At 40.9% G+C, this 14,835-nt stretch overlaps 1 protein-coding gene across 1 annotated transcript in view; it reads left to right on the top strand.

Annotated features, from left to right (window-relative positions):
- LOC126272600 (adhesion G protein-coupled receptor A2-like) overlaps positions 1–14,835 on the top strand; it is a 565,914-nt gene that overhangs the window by 412,036 nt on the left and 139,043 nt on the right. The window lies entirely within an intron of this gene.

The following is a 14,835-nucleotide window of genomic DNA, read 5'->3' as shown; positions in this document are numbered from 1 at the left end:
CTTGATGTCGCAACAGGTTGACTGGAGACAGGAGTGGCACCGAATTGTGTTTTCAAACGGTCAGCGTACAAGATCACGACAGACGTATCAATTTGTGGATGCTCCGACGAGAACATTTCGATACTAGATTCGTCATCTTCTTGTGGTCACAGTACCTGGTGTGATGGTACGTTTTGCCACTGGGTACATAACACGACCGCTTCAGTCTATCAGCCGTTTAGTAACCGTTGAAATTCTTACGTTTTAAGGCTGTGAGTCGTGCAGTGTTGGAGCTCGCGGACACAGTTAAACACCTCGCTGCACAACTGGACGTGTGTGTTCATAGAGCTGATACTCACTTTCACCAGTTGGGTTACTTAAAAGGTGTATGTCGCCAGGTTCCCCTTAACAGATGACCATCTTTGCATAATTGCTTGCGCATTCCAGGGAAGATCGTGACAGTTTCTTGCTGAAGACCGTCAGGGCGTTAAAACATGCGTTCATCACTTCGAACTGGAAAGAATGCCACGTGGAGTGGCCGTGCGGTTTGAGGCAACATGTCACGGATTGCGTGGACCCTCCGGCCGGATGTTCGAGTCCTCCCTCGGGCATGGGTGTCTGTGTTGTTCTTAGCATAAGTTAGCTTAAGTAGTGTGTAAGTCTAGGGAACGATGACCTCAGCAGTTTGGTCTTTTAGGAATCCACAGACATTTGAACATTTGGAAAGAAAACGTCAATCTATGGAATAACGCTGCACCAACTCTCTTCCGACAAAAAATTCAAAGTCACTCCCTCAGCCTCTAAAGCAATGGCGACTGTCTTCTGGGACTTTGCAGAGGTTATTCTGTTTTATGTCCTCCCTCATGAAGAAACGATCAACTTCGACGAGTATTGTGCAGGAAACTGAACGAACGACTTTAGGGTGTTCGTCGTCACAAAAATGCCAACGAACTTCTACTTCTCCATGAGAACGCAAGGCTTCACACAAGTCTGCGCTCCCAAGAGGAGCTCACAAAATTTTACTCGACTGTGTTTCCTCATCCAGCCTACGGACTGGACCTCGCAACTTCCCACTTCCATATGTCTGACCAAACGAAGGATGCACTCCGGGGGAAGCGGTACGTGGATAGTAAGGGGGCGTCGATGCAGCTAGACGTTCGCTCCGGCGTCGACCAGTAGAGTGATATCATGCTGACACACAAGCCGTTCCAACGACGTGGCGTAAGGTCGTCGGATTGAACGGAGATTATGTTGAAATTTAGAGTTTCGCAGCCAAAAAGAGTGTGGAATAATATGGTCTATTGGAAGGTATAGGTTGAAAACAAACCTGCTTTCAGAAAAAAAGTATTGGATTACTGATTGAACGCCTCTTTTATATTCGGAGAACCTTCCATCCGTCTTGCTGAACTATTTCAATGGCTTGCGGTGCAGATAACAGTATCAAAAAATGTGTACTCCCTGTGAAATTTGCAGAACTTTATTGTATATATGTGGCTATATTACACACCGAATTTTTGTCCAACACGATCTGGTCATACAGGAGTTGCCAAACAGAATGGAAACACGGCGAGAAATGCTTGCTCAAATAAAAATGAATATGCTAGCCAAGGCTGTAGGTTGCGCTGCTGTATTTGACCACAGACGGCACCTATACAATATCCTCAACAAATTACAGGTGTATCGCTTGGTCAGTACCGTCTTCTATATAGTTGTGAGTGCATTATATCTGAGCAAAGTTAATTCGAACCTCTACAAATTGGAGATGCTCGTGTGGTAATGATGTATATCACGTTTAGGGAAAGTGGAAAACATCATCATCGAAGTCACAAAGCGAACGGAAGTGTGTGAAGAGTGATGTTGACGGACGGTCAATGAAGAAGATTCTGACAAAAAAATAAGAGGACGACACCCGCAGAAGTCACCACAGAACTGAATGACGCACTCACGAACCGTGTAAGCATCAAAACTACACCAATGAGGCTCCACAACCAGTGAAATGCAGGCGAGATGGAATTCCAAACCCACACATCGGTGATGCAAATGCTCGCAACAGAGAAACGTGGCGCCTGAGCCGCAACACCTGGGCTGTAGGGAGCGATGGAAGAAAGTTATTTGGTCAGATGACATTTGTGTCACGTTGTTTATTACTTATTGCCGATAATATATCCCAAGAGTGAAACATGGTGGCAGTTCGTCGTTGGACAGCAATGCTGTGGTAACCCAAGAGCCCCTTGGTTACTCTGCAAGGCGACATTACTGTCAAGGATTGTGACAATTTTGGCTGATTCGGGCAATCCAGTGGTGAAATGTTTGTCCACCAATATTGATGCTATGCTCCAAGACGACATGGCCTCTGTTTTACAACTCCCATCGTCCAGGACTGGTTTAGCGAGCAGGAAGATGAATTGTCGCATCTCCCCTGGCCACCCACTCACCAAATCTCATTATTATTGAACCTTTGTGGTCTGCTTTGCACAGAAGTGTGCCTAATCGCTCTCCACATCCGTCATCATTACCTGAACTTCCCACTATATTGCAGGAAGATTGGTGTAAGATCCCATGAAAACCATAGAGAACCTGTATTTATTCATTCCAAGACGACTGGAAATTGTTTTCAATGCCACCAGGTATCTTATACCGCAACAGGCGTGCTAACATGTTTTCGTTGTTTTCATACTTTTATCCACCCGAAGTGTGTTTACTGAATGTTTTATTGTAATCATATACAGTTTACATCACGTGTTGTATGCTAACAATATATCTTCCAGTATGAAACATTACTTCAGATTACTTGCTACATCAATATTCAGGAGAAACACTTACACTTCTATAACCTTCTCCGTGGATATCAGCATGGGACATTTAAGAGGAATATCGATGAAGGAGTTACTCTTACACACGAAAACACGTCAGTTACCATTCGATAATCACGTAGCAATTGTCGTAGAAAGTGAACGAGTTGGTGACACGAAGACAGCTGACAAACGAGCGGATTGGAAAACAGCATCGTATCAGCCTTATAGCTGATGACCAAAAAAACAACAAATACAACAACGAATCGAGCGAACTGAGAAAACGACCAGGGCGGAGATCTAAAAACGAAATGCCATGAGGCACCCCGCCTCTCGCGTGGAATTTTTGTTGGCGTCCGGCGAGACACGCACCCGATCACCAAGTAGTGGAATTTTAATAGTGATGCGTCCGATGCAAGAAAGTAATTTTTTAAAATAAAAGGTTTAAATGAACAGAGCGGGTGAGATTATCTAGTTGACAAAGGAAAAAAAAGATTACATTTCTTCGGGCAAGTACTACAGTCGTACCGGTATCAGATTTGTGAAATGTCCACATTTCCCATTTAGATTGTAATTATTTCACTATTAACGAGTTTCGGCTTTTATGCTGTCTTTAAATGGTAGTTGATGTGCATTAGCACAAGCAACCAAAGTATCAAGCAACGAGCATATGGCTGGCTAACATAAAGTAATCAAACACGAGAAATGAGATACGTTTGAGCTACCACTTCCTGTCTTGGGAATGGCAACCCTTTTAATAACAGGATTAAGAACAAAATCTCTACGTGCGATCAGTATGTTATTTACTGTCAGACGATGGCCGGTGCTAGTGTTCTCGTTTCAACTATTATTTTTAAACTGTTTTTCTATCAGTTGCATGCATGAGTACTTGTCGTGCGTTTTATATATGTGCACCATGTGATGGTGGCTGGATAATTTGCTGCCTTGTGCTTATGCACGTCAACTACCTTTTAAAAATAGCATTAAAGGTGAAACTTATTAAAAATGGAACAGTTACAGTCGAAAGCGGAAAATGTTTTCGTTTAATTAAAAACGAAGTATAGAAATTAAGTTTCCCGCTTATCATACTCATTTGAAACTGCTTTTTTTAAAAACTGTTATCTGCAGAATTCGTTTTGCACGATCTTTATTCCTTGTTATGATTTTATCCCACCTATCTGTGAGTGTTTGACTTTGGTGCAAAAGTACGGAACTTTCTACTTCCATTTTAATGAGCTACTGCAGTGACAGCTATAATCAGATGTCAGTATACCTCTCAAGTCTAAAAAAAATATTGCTTTTATTGATATTCTGTTAACACCTGTGATTTACTGGGAAGATGGCCAAATTAATTTCTGCCTAACAAGAAAACCTTCACCTGCATCCAGTAGTACACCCTTAGCAAAGTGTTATCCAGCTTGGCATTCACACAATGCATGATGTAGTGCATATTTGTAATCTTTTATGTAGAGCATGACAGAGGATATTTCCTGTCATTAAGATTGACTTTACGTTATTCCACTTGTGTCTGACTACTTATATGCCTTCATACATGCTCTACGTTCCTGTAGCTCCTTAATCTTATTCTCGTGGACAACACAAACACAAGCCCCTCGAATTTTGCTGTGTGCATTACAGTTTTGCTATCACATTACATATGAAACAAAATAATTTAATATGTGTTTTGTGTTATAGTACTATATACCGACGATGACTTTGAATTTTTACTGTATAAAACTCGAAGAGTTATGGTTGTCTCTTCAAAGGTTAAAACCGGAATACTTATGCAAAACGAATAAAAAAATTTCACCTATGTGTTAACATCAGAATTGATGGTCACGAAGTAGATGAAGTTAAGGAATTCTGCTACCTAGGCAGAAATAGCCAATGACGGCGGAGCAATGATGACATCAAAAGCAGACTAGCACTGGAAAAAGAGCATACCTGGCCAAGAGAAGTCTACTAGTATCAAACTTAAGTCTTAATTTGAGGAAGAATTTTCTGAGAATATACGTTTGGAGCACAGTATTGTATGGCAGTGAAACATGGACTGGGGAAATCGGAACAGAATAGAATCGAAGCGTATGAGATGTGGTGCTACAGACAAGGAGTTCGTTCTAGGGTAGGAGACTGGCTATGTACGTAAAAAGCAGAATTCCATTTGAGTCCGTAGAGGTATCACGGCACTGCACTGAACAGATATTTGAATGTTCTGCAGGGGCAGTTGAATTTAGTGAAAGTAAACCTCTAATTGTTATTGTTTATAGGTCCTCTAACTCTGACTTCAGAGCATTTCTGCTCAAGCTAGAGAGGGTTCTTGTTTCATTTTGTAGGAACTGCAAAAAATTAGTTATGCGTGATGACTTCAATAAAAATTTGGATATTATCATGCAAGGAAAAGGATGTTGTTAGATCTCATAAATTCATAAGATCTGATGCAGACACTGTTTTTTCCAACTAGGTTGCAGGGGAACAGTAGCACAGCCATAGAAAATATTTGTATGCATTCTTCATTTCATGATGGGCATTGTTAGTAAAATGGTGAATGGCCTTCAAATCATGATTCATCAATTTTAACACTAAAAGGCTTTATTAATCAAACAAATGTCACTTTTTATTACAAACTATGTATGAAAGTTAATCCAACAGCAACAGAGAGATTTCAAACCACGTCAAGCAACAAGAGTGGCAGGATGTTTATAGTACCAATAACATACATGATAAAAATAATACTTTCCTTAACACATTTCTCATGCTCTTTGAGAGTTGCTTTACATTAGAACGTTCTAAACGGGGTACTAGTAGTATAGGCAGCCGGGTGGCTGAATAGTGGGACAAGGACACCATGTAGAATAGAATGGGAATTATATCAAAATGTTGGAAGTAGTCACAATCAGAGTACAGTAGCCCATTACAAGCAGTGTTGTAAGGCGCTTAAAATGTTACCAGGAAGGCATTGAGTAAATGGTAAGGGAAGTTAATAGCTAATTCACAGAATAAAATTAAAACCATATGGTCAGTTGTGAGGGAAGTAGCAAAAGGTCGACGACATAAAGTCAGTTCGCAGGAAAAATATTACTAATACTGATAAATCAGATATATGTACAGTATTTAACAATCATTTTCTGAGCATTGTTGGTGAATTAAATAAAAATTTAGTTTCAACAGAGAATCAGATAACTTTCTTAGTAAATGCATATCCGCCGGCCGCGGTGGTCTCGCGGTTCTAGGCGCGCAGTCCGGAACCGTGAGACTGCTGCGGTCGCAGGTTCGAATCCTGCCTCGGGCATGGATGTGTGTGATGTCCTTAGGTTAGTTAGATTTAATTAGTTCTAAGTTCTAGGGGACTGATAACCACAGCAGTTGAGTCCCATAGTGGTCAGAGCCATTTTTTTTAAAAATGCATATCCGAGATTGACGTCTGAAATACTCCTCTGTGATACAGAGAAAAGGGAGGCTGAGTCAATGATTAAATCACTGAAGTCTAAGGACTCTCATGGATATGATGGTGCCTAGCAGGGTATTAAAGTAGTGTGCTGCACATGTTAGCCCTGTATTTATCCATATTTGTAATTTTTCGTTTAGGAATGGTCAGTTTATTGAAAGATAAAAGTATTCAGTAGTAAACCCGGTTTATGAAAAGGGAGAAGGGGACAATGTAGATAATTTTAGATGTAAGCATAATTGATCATATTATAACACACGGTTTGTTATCAAATGTACAGTTCGGCTTTAGAAGTTGTTTAGCAACTGGAAATGATATATTCTCTTTTCTCTGTGAGGTACTGGATGGGTTAAACAAAAGGTTTCGAACGCTATTTTTTGATTTAGCTAAGACTTTTGATTGTGTTGATCACAAAATATTGCTCCAGAAGTTGGACCATTACCGAATATGGGGAGTAGCTCCCAATTGGTTCACCTCTTACGTTAGCAACATACAGCAAAAGGTCATTATTCACAATGTCAAGAATGGCTGTGGTGTGGAGTCTGAGTGGGATGAAGTCAAGTGGTGACGGGGGGGGGGGGGGGGGGGGTGCCCCATGGATCAGTGTTGGGGTCACTCCTGTTCCTTGTTTATATAAATGACATGCCCTCTAGTATTACAGGTAACTCTAAGATATTTCCGTTTGCTGATGACACTACTTCGTAGTAAAGGATGTTGTATGTAACATTGGCTCGGTTCCAAATAGTGCAGTTCATGATATAAGTTCATGTACTGTAAAAAATAAACTAACGCTAAATCACAGTAAGATTCAGTTTTTACTTTTTCTAACACACAATTCAACAAAACCGGTCGTTTTAATTTCACAGAATAGCCATATGATTAATGAAACTGAACAGTTCAAATTTCTAGTTGTTCAGATAGATAGTAAGCTGTCATGGAAAGCCCAAGTTCAGGATCTTGTTCAAAGATGAATGTTGCCATTTTTACTATTCGAACGGTATCTGAAGTGAGCGATCGTTCGACACGAAAATTAGTCTACTTTGCTTATTTTAATTCGCTTATGTCGTATGGTATATTTTGGGGTAACTCTTCCCATTATAAAAGAATAGTTTTGGCTCAGAAACGGGCGGTTCGGGAAATAAATGGTGTAAATTCACGAACCTTTGTCGATCCCTGTTCTCGAGTCTGGGTATTTTGACGTAGGCCTCTCAATATACATGTTCCTTACTGTCGTTTCTTGTTAACAATATTTGTTTATTCACAATAGTAAGCAACTTTCACTCAGTCAATACTGGGCAGAAATCCAACGAGCATTTGGATCGGACTTCTTTAAGTCTTGTCTTGTAAGGTGTGCAGTATACTACTGGATCCATTTTCAATAAGCTACCACTCGAATTACAAGATCTTAGCTTTCAAATCTAAGCTGACGAGTTTCCTCATGGGTCACTCCTTCTATTCGGTCGAGGAGTTCCTTGAGAAATTAAGCTGATTTTTGATGTATTGTTGATTGCGTTTACTTAAACTTATGGACTGACTTTTTTCGGGTTCATAAACAAGTATTTTTATCTGTTATTACTTTTATCTTGTAATTTCAGGTAGTGACGCGTCCCACGACTTTGGAGATTTGCTGCTCAATTTGGTCCTACGGAACTTGACGTGTATAAAGTAAATAAGTAAATAAAATAAGCAAATGTTGAAAATTAGATGGAGTGATAACTTAAGGAATGAGGAGATTAAAGGAATATGTGGAAAACACTGACAAGGAGACGGGACAGGATGATAGGACATCTGTTAAGACTTGAGGGAATGATTTCCATGGCATGGTACTAGAGGAGATGTAGAGGGGAAAAACTGTAGAGGAAGACAGAGATTGGAATACGTCCAGCAGATAATTGAGGACGTAGGTTCCAAGTGTTACTCTAAGACGAAGAGGTTGGCACAGGAGAGAAATTCGTGGCGAACCGCATCAAACCAGCCAGAAGACTGATGAATAAAAAAAAAAAAACATCCGTTACAGAGAGAAAGAGAGAGAGAGAGAGAGAGAGAGAGAGAGAGAGAGAGAGAGAGAGAGAGAGTAACCTTTTTACCCTGGAAGAAGTCCCCGGCAGTTGGAGGTGTTACGCCAGGGAGCAGTTTTATACGTCGACCACGGCCTCTCAGCTTGAAAGTTTTAATAGAAGTATCCCGATTATCTTTTCTCCAGCTTCCCTTGGCTTTTAAATCGACGTATTCGAAAGCCTCATGCAGTGTGTATCCGTGATGAAGCTAGTAATTTTCATTGATGGCGAAAAAGGCACAGTGTATGTTTGAGGCTGAGCTAGAAACGACTCAGTCAAACGTTATCGCCACAAATAAGAATATTTCAATCTTCCTGTTGATGTGCTCACGATGACCACAGAAGAGACATTTTAGTAATAGTATACGATGATATAACTTGCATAAGGAGCTATATTCGCAGGCAATAGTTCATACTTCCAGCTTACATGGAAACACGATCTTGCCGCACATCTCTCGTAAAGCAAAATAATTCCGCTCTGTACATCAGACCGAGTGGACCGAGTTTAGTTTCGGTTAAAGATTATTGATTTAAATTAAATTGTTTCTTGTAATAGCAATGATTGCAACGAAACAGTTTTCATGCGAGGAAAATACAGACGTTGAATATTGAAGATTGACCGTGCGGTGCTGCAGCATCCTCTGGATCCACACGACCCGAGTTCTGTAATTAGGAGGAGTTGCAGCTTGAACTTTCTGTTAGTGATATGGCTGTAGCTCAAGTTTCCACACCACTTCTCGTACAGTGCTATGCGTCACAGCTATTTCACGGGCAAGCGACCGCGTGCTGATTGAAGACTCCTTATCTCGACGATCAAGCACTGTTCCATTCAGTCGCAAATCTTTACAGTTTGTTACCCTCCTCGATGATTACAATGTGGCACGGCTTGCATGCTTCCCTTAACTATTGGGTCATGAAAAAGTTGCATGAATCGAGTATCTACTTATTTCAGAAAGGGGAGGCGCTTCAATCTGGAACGGCACGAACTCTACGGTTGCAGGTTCGAATCCTGCCTCGGGCATGGATGTATGTGATATCCTTAGGTTAGTTAGGTTTAAGTAGTTCTAAGTTCTAAGGGACTGATGACCTTAGATGCTGTCCCATAGTGCTCAGAGCCATTTGAACCATTTTGAAAGGGGAGGGGGGAATTTTATCAGACTTCTGTCTTGTTTGGTGCGGCTTTTCACGACTCATCTCCTGTGTTAACCTTAACACTTGCACCTAACGACCTCAATTATTTAGTGGATGTATTACAATATTTGTCCTTTCCTGCAGTTTTGCACGTCTGCTACTCCCTCTAATATCACAGGACGTGTTCCCCATTCCTAAACACGTTCTGTCCTTCTGTTCCTTCAAGCCTGCATTTTTCAAGTAGCATCTCTCGCTGATTCTGAGATGGCCTTCTCATTTTTTATCAGTCCACTTGATATTCTGCACCCTTCTGAAATATCACATCTGGAATCCTTCGTCTTATTCAATAGTTTTCTCACAGGCCATGACTCACATCTACACAACGTTCCACATGTATGTTTTCAGAACGTTCTTTCTCAAATGACGACCTATGTTTCACACTAGCGGGCTTCTTCTGCCGAGAAACTCTCTCTTTCACAAAACAGGTCTGTTTCTTTTGTACTCCTTGATTCGTCCGTTATGCGTTATTTGGCTCCCAAAATAGCACTCTTCTTCTTTCTTTGATCTATGCGCCAGATTTGTGCACGGTAGACTGTTCATTTCACTCAAGATGTCTTGTAATTCCTCCTCACTTTCATAGAGGATATGTCTCATCAGCGAATCTTCTCATGATGTGTTTTTACACAGAATTTTAATGTCAGTTCTGAACTTTTCTTTTATTTCCATCATTGTTTCTTCTCCCCCCACGAACCAGGGACCTTGCCGTTGGTGGGGAGACTTGCGTGCCTCAGCGATACAGATAGCCGTGCAGTAAATGCAACCACAACGGAGGGGTATCTATTGAGAGGCCAGGCAAACGTGTGGTTCCTGAAGAGGGACAGCAGCCTTTTCAGTAGTTGCAGGGGCAACAGTGTGGATGATTGACTGATCTGGCCTTGTAACACTAACGAAAACGGCCTTGCTGTGCTGGTACTTCGAACGGCTGAAAGCAAGGGAAACTACGGCCGTAATTTTTCCCGAGGGCATGCAGCTTTACTGTATGGCAGTCTCTGGACTGAAGACCACAACAACACCAACATTATTTCTTCGGTGAACGCGTTGAAATTGGCAAAAAGTACTACATCCCCGACTTACGACGTTTTAATCCGGGGACTTATCTCTTGCTCTCCCATTTGTACACATACTGCGTACAACCCCTCTTTCCCAATAGCTATACCTATTTTTCAGAGAATTTAAAACGGTTTACAGTTTACGTCGTTGTATTCATTTTGTAGATCAACATGTACTACAGAAATGTACTTGTGGTTCTGAAGTCTTACTTCCATTACCAAGCGTAACTTCAAAACTTTCTCTCGTATGTTTTTATTTTTCTGAATCCCTGTGTTTCTTACCATTCTTCTCTGCATTATTCTGGTTAGCAAACTTGAATGCATGATTTGTGAAGCTGCTCGTACGACAGCTCTCGCGTTTGTCTGCCGTTGTCACCTTCGGTATTGTGTGGTGATCTATCGACATCCGATGGTATCCCTTTAGTGTAACATTTTTGTATACACTAGCTTTAATAGACGCTTGGTTTCCTCTGTTTCAAATATTTTATAAATTCTCTACGAATTTTATACATCCCTTCTGCCTTGTATGATCGCAAGTCTTTAAAAGCTTTGTAGAATACTGGCTCCAATATTGTAGCCCACATTTTCAAATCGATACCGATTTGTTCTTCCATCGCTCAGCAAGCTTGTGCTTCTCTTCATAAAGGCCCTCAGTGTACTTTTTCCATCTATCCCCTCTCTCCTCTGCGTTTGACAGTGGAATTATTTTAACACTCTTAATGTCGACGATTTTATTTTTAATTTCACAGACTAAGTCCATCCTTATGAGGAATATTTCCTTTCCGAATTCTTCACCGTTTTCCTTCAGACATTTTCTTTTAGCTATCGATTTTCTTCCCCAGGATCAACTGCTGCCTTCTTTTCTTTTCCTGAATGTTTTTCATTGTTTTACTTTGTAGATCAGTTGAAATGTTTTTTCTGTTACCCACAAGGTTTCACATTTACCTTTCTTCTGCTTACATATGTCTATCCAACGTACGTGGTTACTCTCTTTTAGGGATCTTCATTCTCCTTCACTGAACTACCTACTGCGGTATTCATGTGCACTGTATCTACAATCAGTTTACACGCATTCCCTTAAACATTGATCTGCTCTTCATCGTTACTAAATGTACGATATTGCTGTGCCTGTGTTATTGTGATTATGATGCGAAGTCCCTTTTGCATGCATGCATTCCATTCGACACATGATGGTTGTCCTTACTCGCAATTGCGGAGACATGTAACTTATTTCATAACGGCTGTAGCAGTGTATGCCTGTCAAAAGGAACTTTGCATCGCAAGAGGAATAACACAGGCACTGCAGAGTCGTATTTCTCTGCCGATACCGGACAAGCGACCATCAGCTACAACATGTAACCTTATGGGAATGTACATAATGGATGTATGAGTCCAGGTCGTAGGCGCATAGTTGGTGACATACGAAAGTTGGGCCTGGTCGTGATTCATGCACTGGTAGCCAAATGGTAAGGCGCGATAAGTGGGAAATTCGGGTTCGAGTCCCGGTCTGGCACAAATTTTCATTGTCGTCAATTCCATTCTACAGCTAATGATTGTCCTTATTCGTAACTTCGAATGCATTTAATGCACTTACTAAATTGTGATATGAATCTATGTCTGCTTCTCGTTACTTCTTATACAATACGTATTGCCGACCTCTGTATCGCCATTAAGTAAGCCAGTTGGTACCTAATTGAGTCTCCATTCCTTTCCCATTTACCCCACCTCCTCCTGTGTTTGTTAAACAGTGTGGTTTCTGTAAACTCCTGTCAGATTGAAACTGGACACGGGACCGCGATTCGAACCTGGGACCTCTGCCCTATACAAGCACAACGTGCGACTCACCCTCACAACTGTGCTCCCGCCAGTACCTCACCTACTACCGCATAAGCTTAATGCCAGGCTTAATGAGACAGGAAGTTTTAAATCACGGCAGTCTCCGCTGCAGAACGAAAATTCGTTCCAGTGCGTTTTCTATTTGTTGGTGAAATTTACTGCGGTACTTAAGGAGACCTACTTCTCTATTGCGGAATCCGCTTTTTCCTATAATTCTATCCTTTATCGCAACCCCACATAATTATTACAAAATGGTTAAAATGGCTCTGAGCACTATGGGACTTAAAACATCTATGGTCATCAGTCCCCTAGAACTTAGAACTAAAACCTAGCTAACCTAAGGACATCACACAACACCCAGACATCACGAGGCAGAGAAAATCCACAATTATTACATTTTGGTCTCCCTTCAACTACAAAGTTACCCTTTCAGTTTAATTATCTACTCGTTATGATGAGCTTTTGATATTGGCATATACACCTGAACTGTACTTTTCCCTCGGTTTGGTTTCTCTCTCTCTCTCTCTCTCTCTCTCTCTCTCTCGCTCTCTCCTAGTCAAATTCGTTCTTACATGAGCTGAAAGTGCGGAAACTATTTAAAGTGAATCAAATAAATAAAAACATGCGTTGTTAGAATAAGAGTGAAAAGACATAAGCTTCCAAAAATTCACCTTCTTCAGGTTTTACTTACAAAAAACACGTTTTTGTGTGTCTCTTGATGCGCTCCACATCTGTGTTTCAAGATTGTGCGAATCGGCTCACTCTTTATAATTAATTGTCTTCCTGTTGTTTTGTGAAAACATTTCCATGATGTAAGCAATATGATTCGAACGACAATAAAAATCTTTTAGATCAGTCGTCCCCCGAGTCAATAAGAATCTTCACCGTTTGCGGAGCTATGGGGATCTAATGTCAAAATTATGCCAGAGTAACGTTGCAAACCAAAATCAAAAACGCTCCTTTCGTAGAACATTAAAGGCGAATATGTCCAGGGCGGAGTTAGTGATGTGAAAGAAGGGAACTAGCTTTTCGAATTATCTGGCAGCTTCTGAAAACATCTTGACATATTCGCGCTGTTTTACGAGTTAGCCCTTCTTCCAGAGTGCAATGAGCTCTCTTAGCCCCAAAGTGTTGACACTCCTGTATCTTTAAGTTTATAAAGTCCCTCATCCTATTCCCAAATCCAGAATATCCTCCAGACATAGTAAAAATATATCATAGGGCTGAAGAGCAGATATGTAATAGCTGAACAAATTTTTCTTGAGGGGCAAATTTTCTGAGGTGAATTTGTTCCTGTAGGGACGCTAAAACAATTTTTTGATCTCTAGGAGGGGGACGGAAAGGAGGTGTGAGTTTCTTCGGAGGGCACCATTTCTCTCCCAAGCCCAGCCCATGCTACATGTATGGTTGAGGGTTGTAAGAACAAATAGACACAAATTTATCTGCTTATAGAGCGTGGGATACATCTACAATAGGAAGTATCAGAGTGTGGGCCGGCCGCGGTGGCCGTGCGGTTCTAGGCGCTCCAGTCCGGAACCACGCAACTGCTACGGTCGCAGGTTCGAATCGTGCCTCTGGCATGGATGTGTGTGATGTTCTTAGGTTAGTTAGGTTTAAGTAGTTCTAAGTTCCAGGGGACTGTTGACCACAGCAGTTAAGTCCCATAGTGCTCAGAGCCATTTGAACCAATCAGAGTGTGGTGGTGCATTTAGAATAGGCAGTATCCGAGAGTGGGGTGCATGCGTTCTAAACTTTAGTAACACGTTATGTCATCGTGTACGACTCATAAATGATACGTTGACGGCATGATGGCATGTGTCATGTTGTACGACATGACATCATGGATCATGCTAATTTACTTGACACGATGCATTGTGTTACATAAAATGGGTACTAATACTAGGAAGTAAACAAGCGCCAATATGCCAAGATGTTTTGATTTAAATGTCTTTGAAGCTGTCAGATAAGTCAAAAAGCTAGTTCCCTTCTTTTTCATTCCTAACTCTGTTTAGGAGATATTAGCACTTTTGTTCTATGTAGGAGCATTTTTCATTCTGGTAGTCCTACAGTTGAACTGTTCATACCAACTCACTCTTTGTCCTAGATAAAGAAAAATCCTATACTCGGAATACCGTTCTCTGCTACTGTTGATATTACCCTATAGTTGTGTGAGCAGTTATCTGCATTTTCCTGACTTCATCGACCTCAACTACATATAGTTTCTGCCTTTTCTTTTTTTTTAAGATTTTTATAGTTTCTCTACCACGACGACAGGCACTCCGATTCAATTTTTTTTTCTTTTTTTCGTGTGGAAGTGATGCTAAATAGGTCCTAAGTATTTTTTTCAAAAAAAGGCAGTTGCATGAACCACCAAGAAATACCGATGAAATAAACGTTTAGTAGCTATGTCAGCAACTCACATTGTTTTCTTTATGATTTTATTGTAAGCACCGTACCGTAGTAAGACTGATACTGATACTATGTCGG

Source organism: Schistocerca gregaria, chromosome 5 (assembly GCF_023897955.1).
Source record: "Schistocerca gregaria isolate iqSchGreg1 chromosome 5, iqSchGreg1.2, whole genome shotgun sequence".
NCBI classification, from domain to species: domain Eukaryota; kingdom Metazoa; phylum Arthropoda; class Insecta; order Orthoptera; family Acrididae; genus Schistocerca; species Schistocerca gregaria.
The sequence above is the reverse complement of the archived record's forward strand: the minus strand, read 5'-3'. Positions and strand labels throughout refer to the sequence as shown.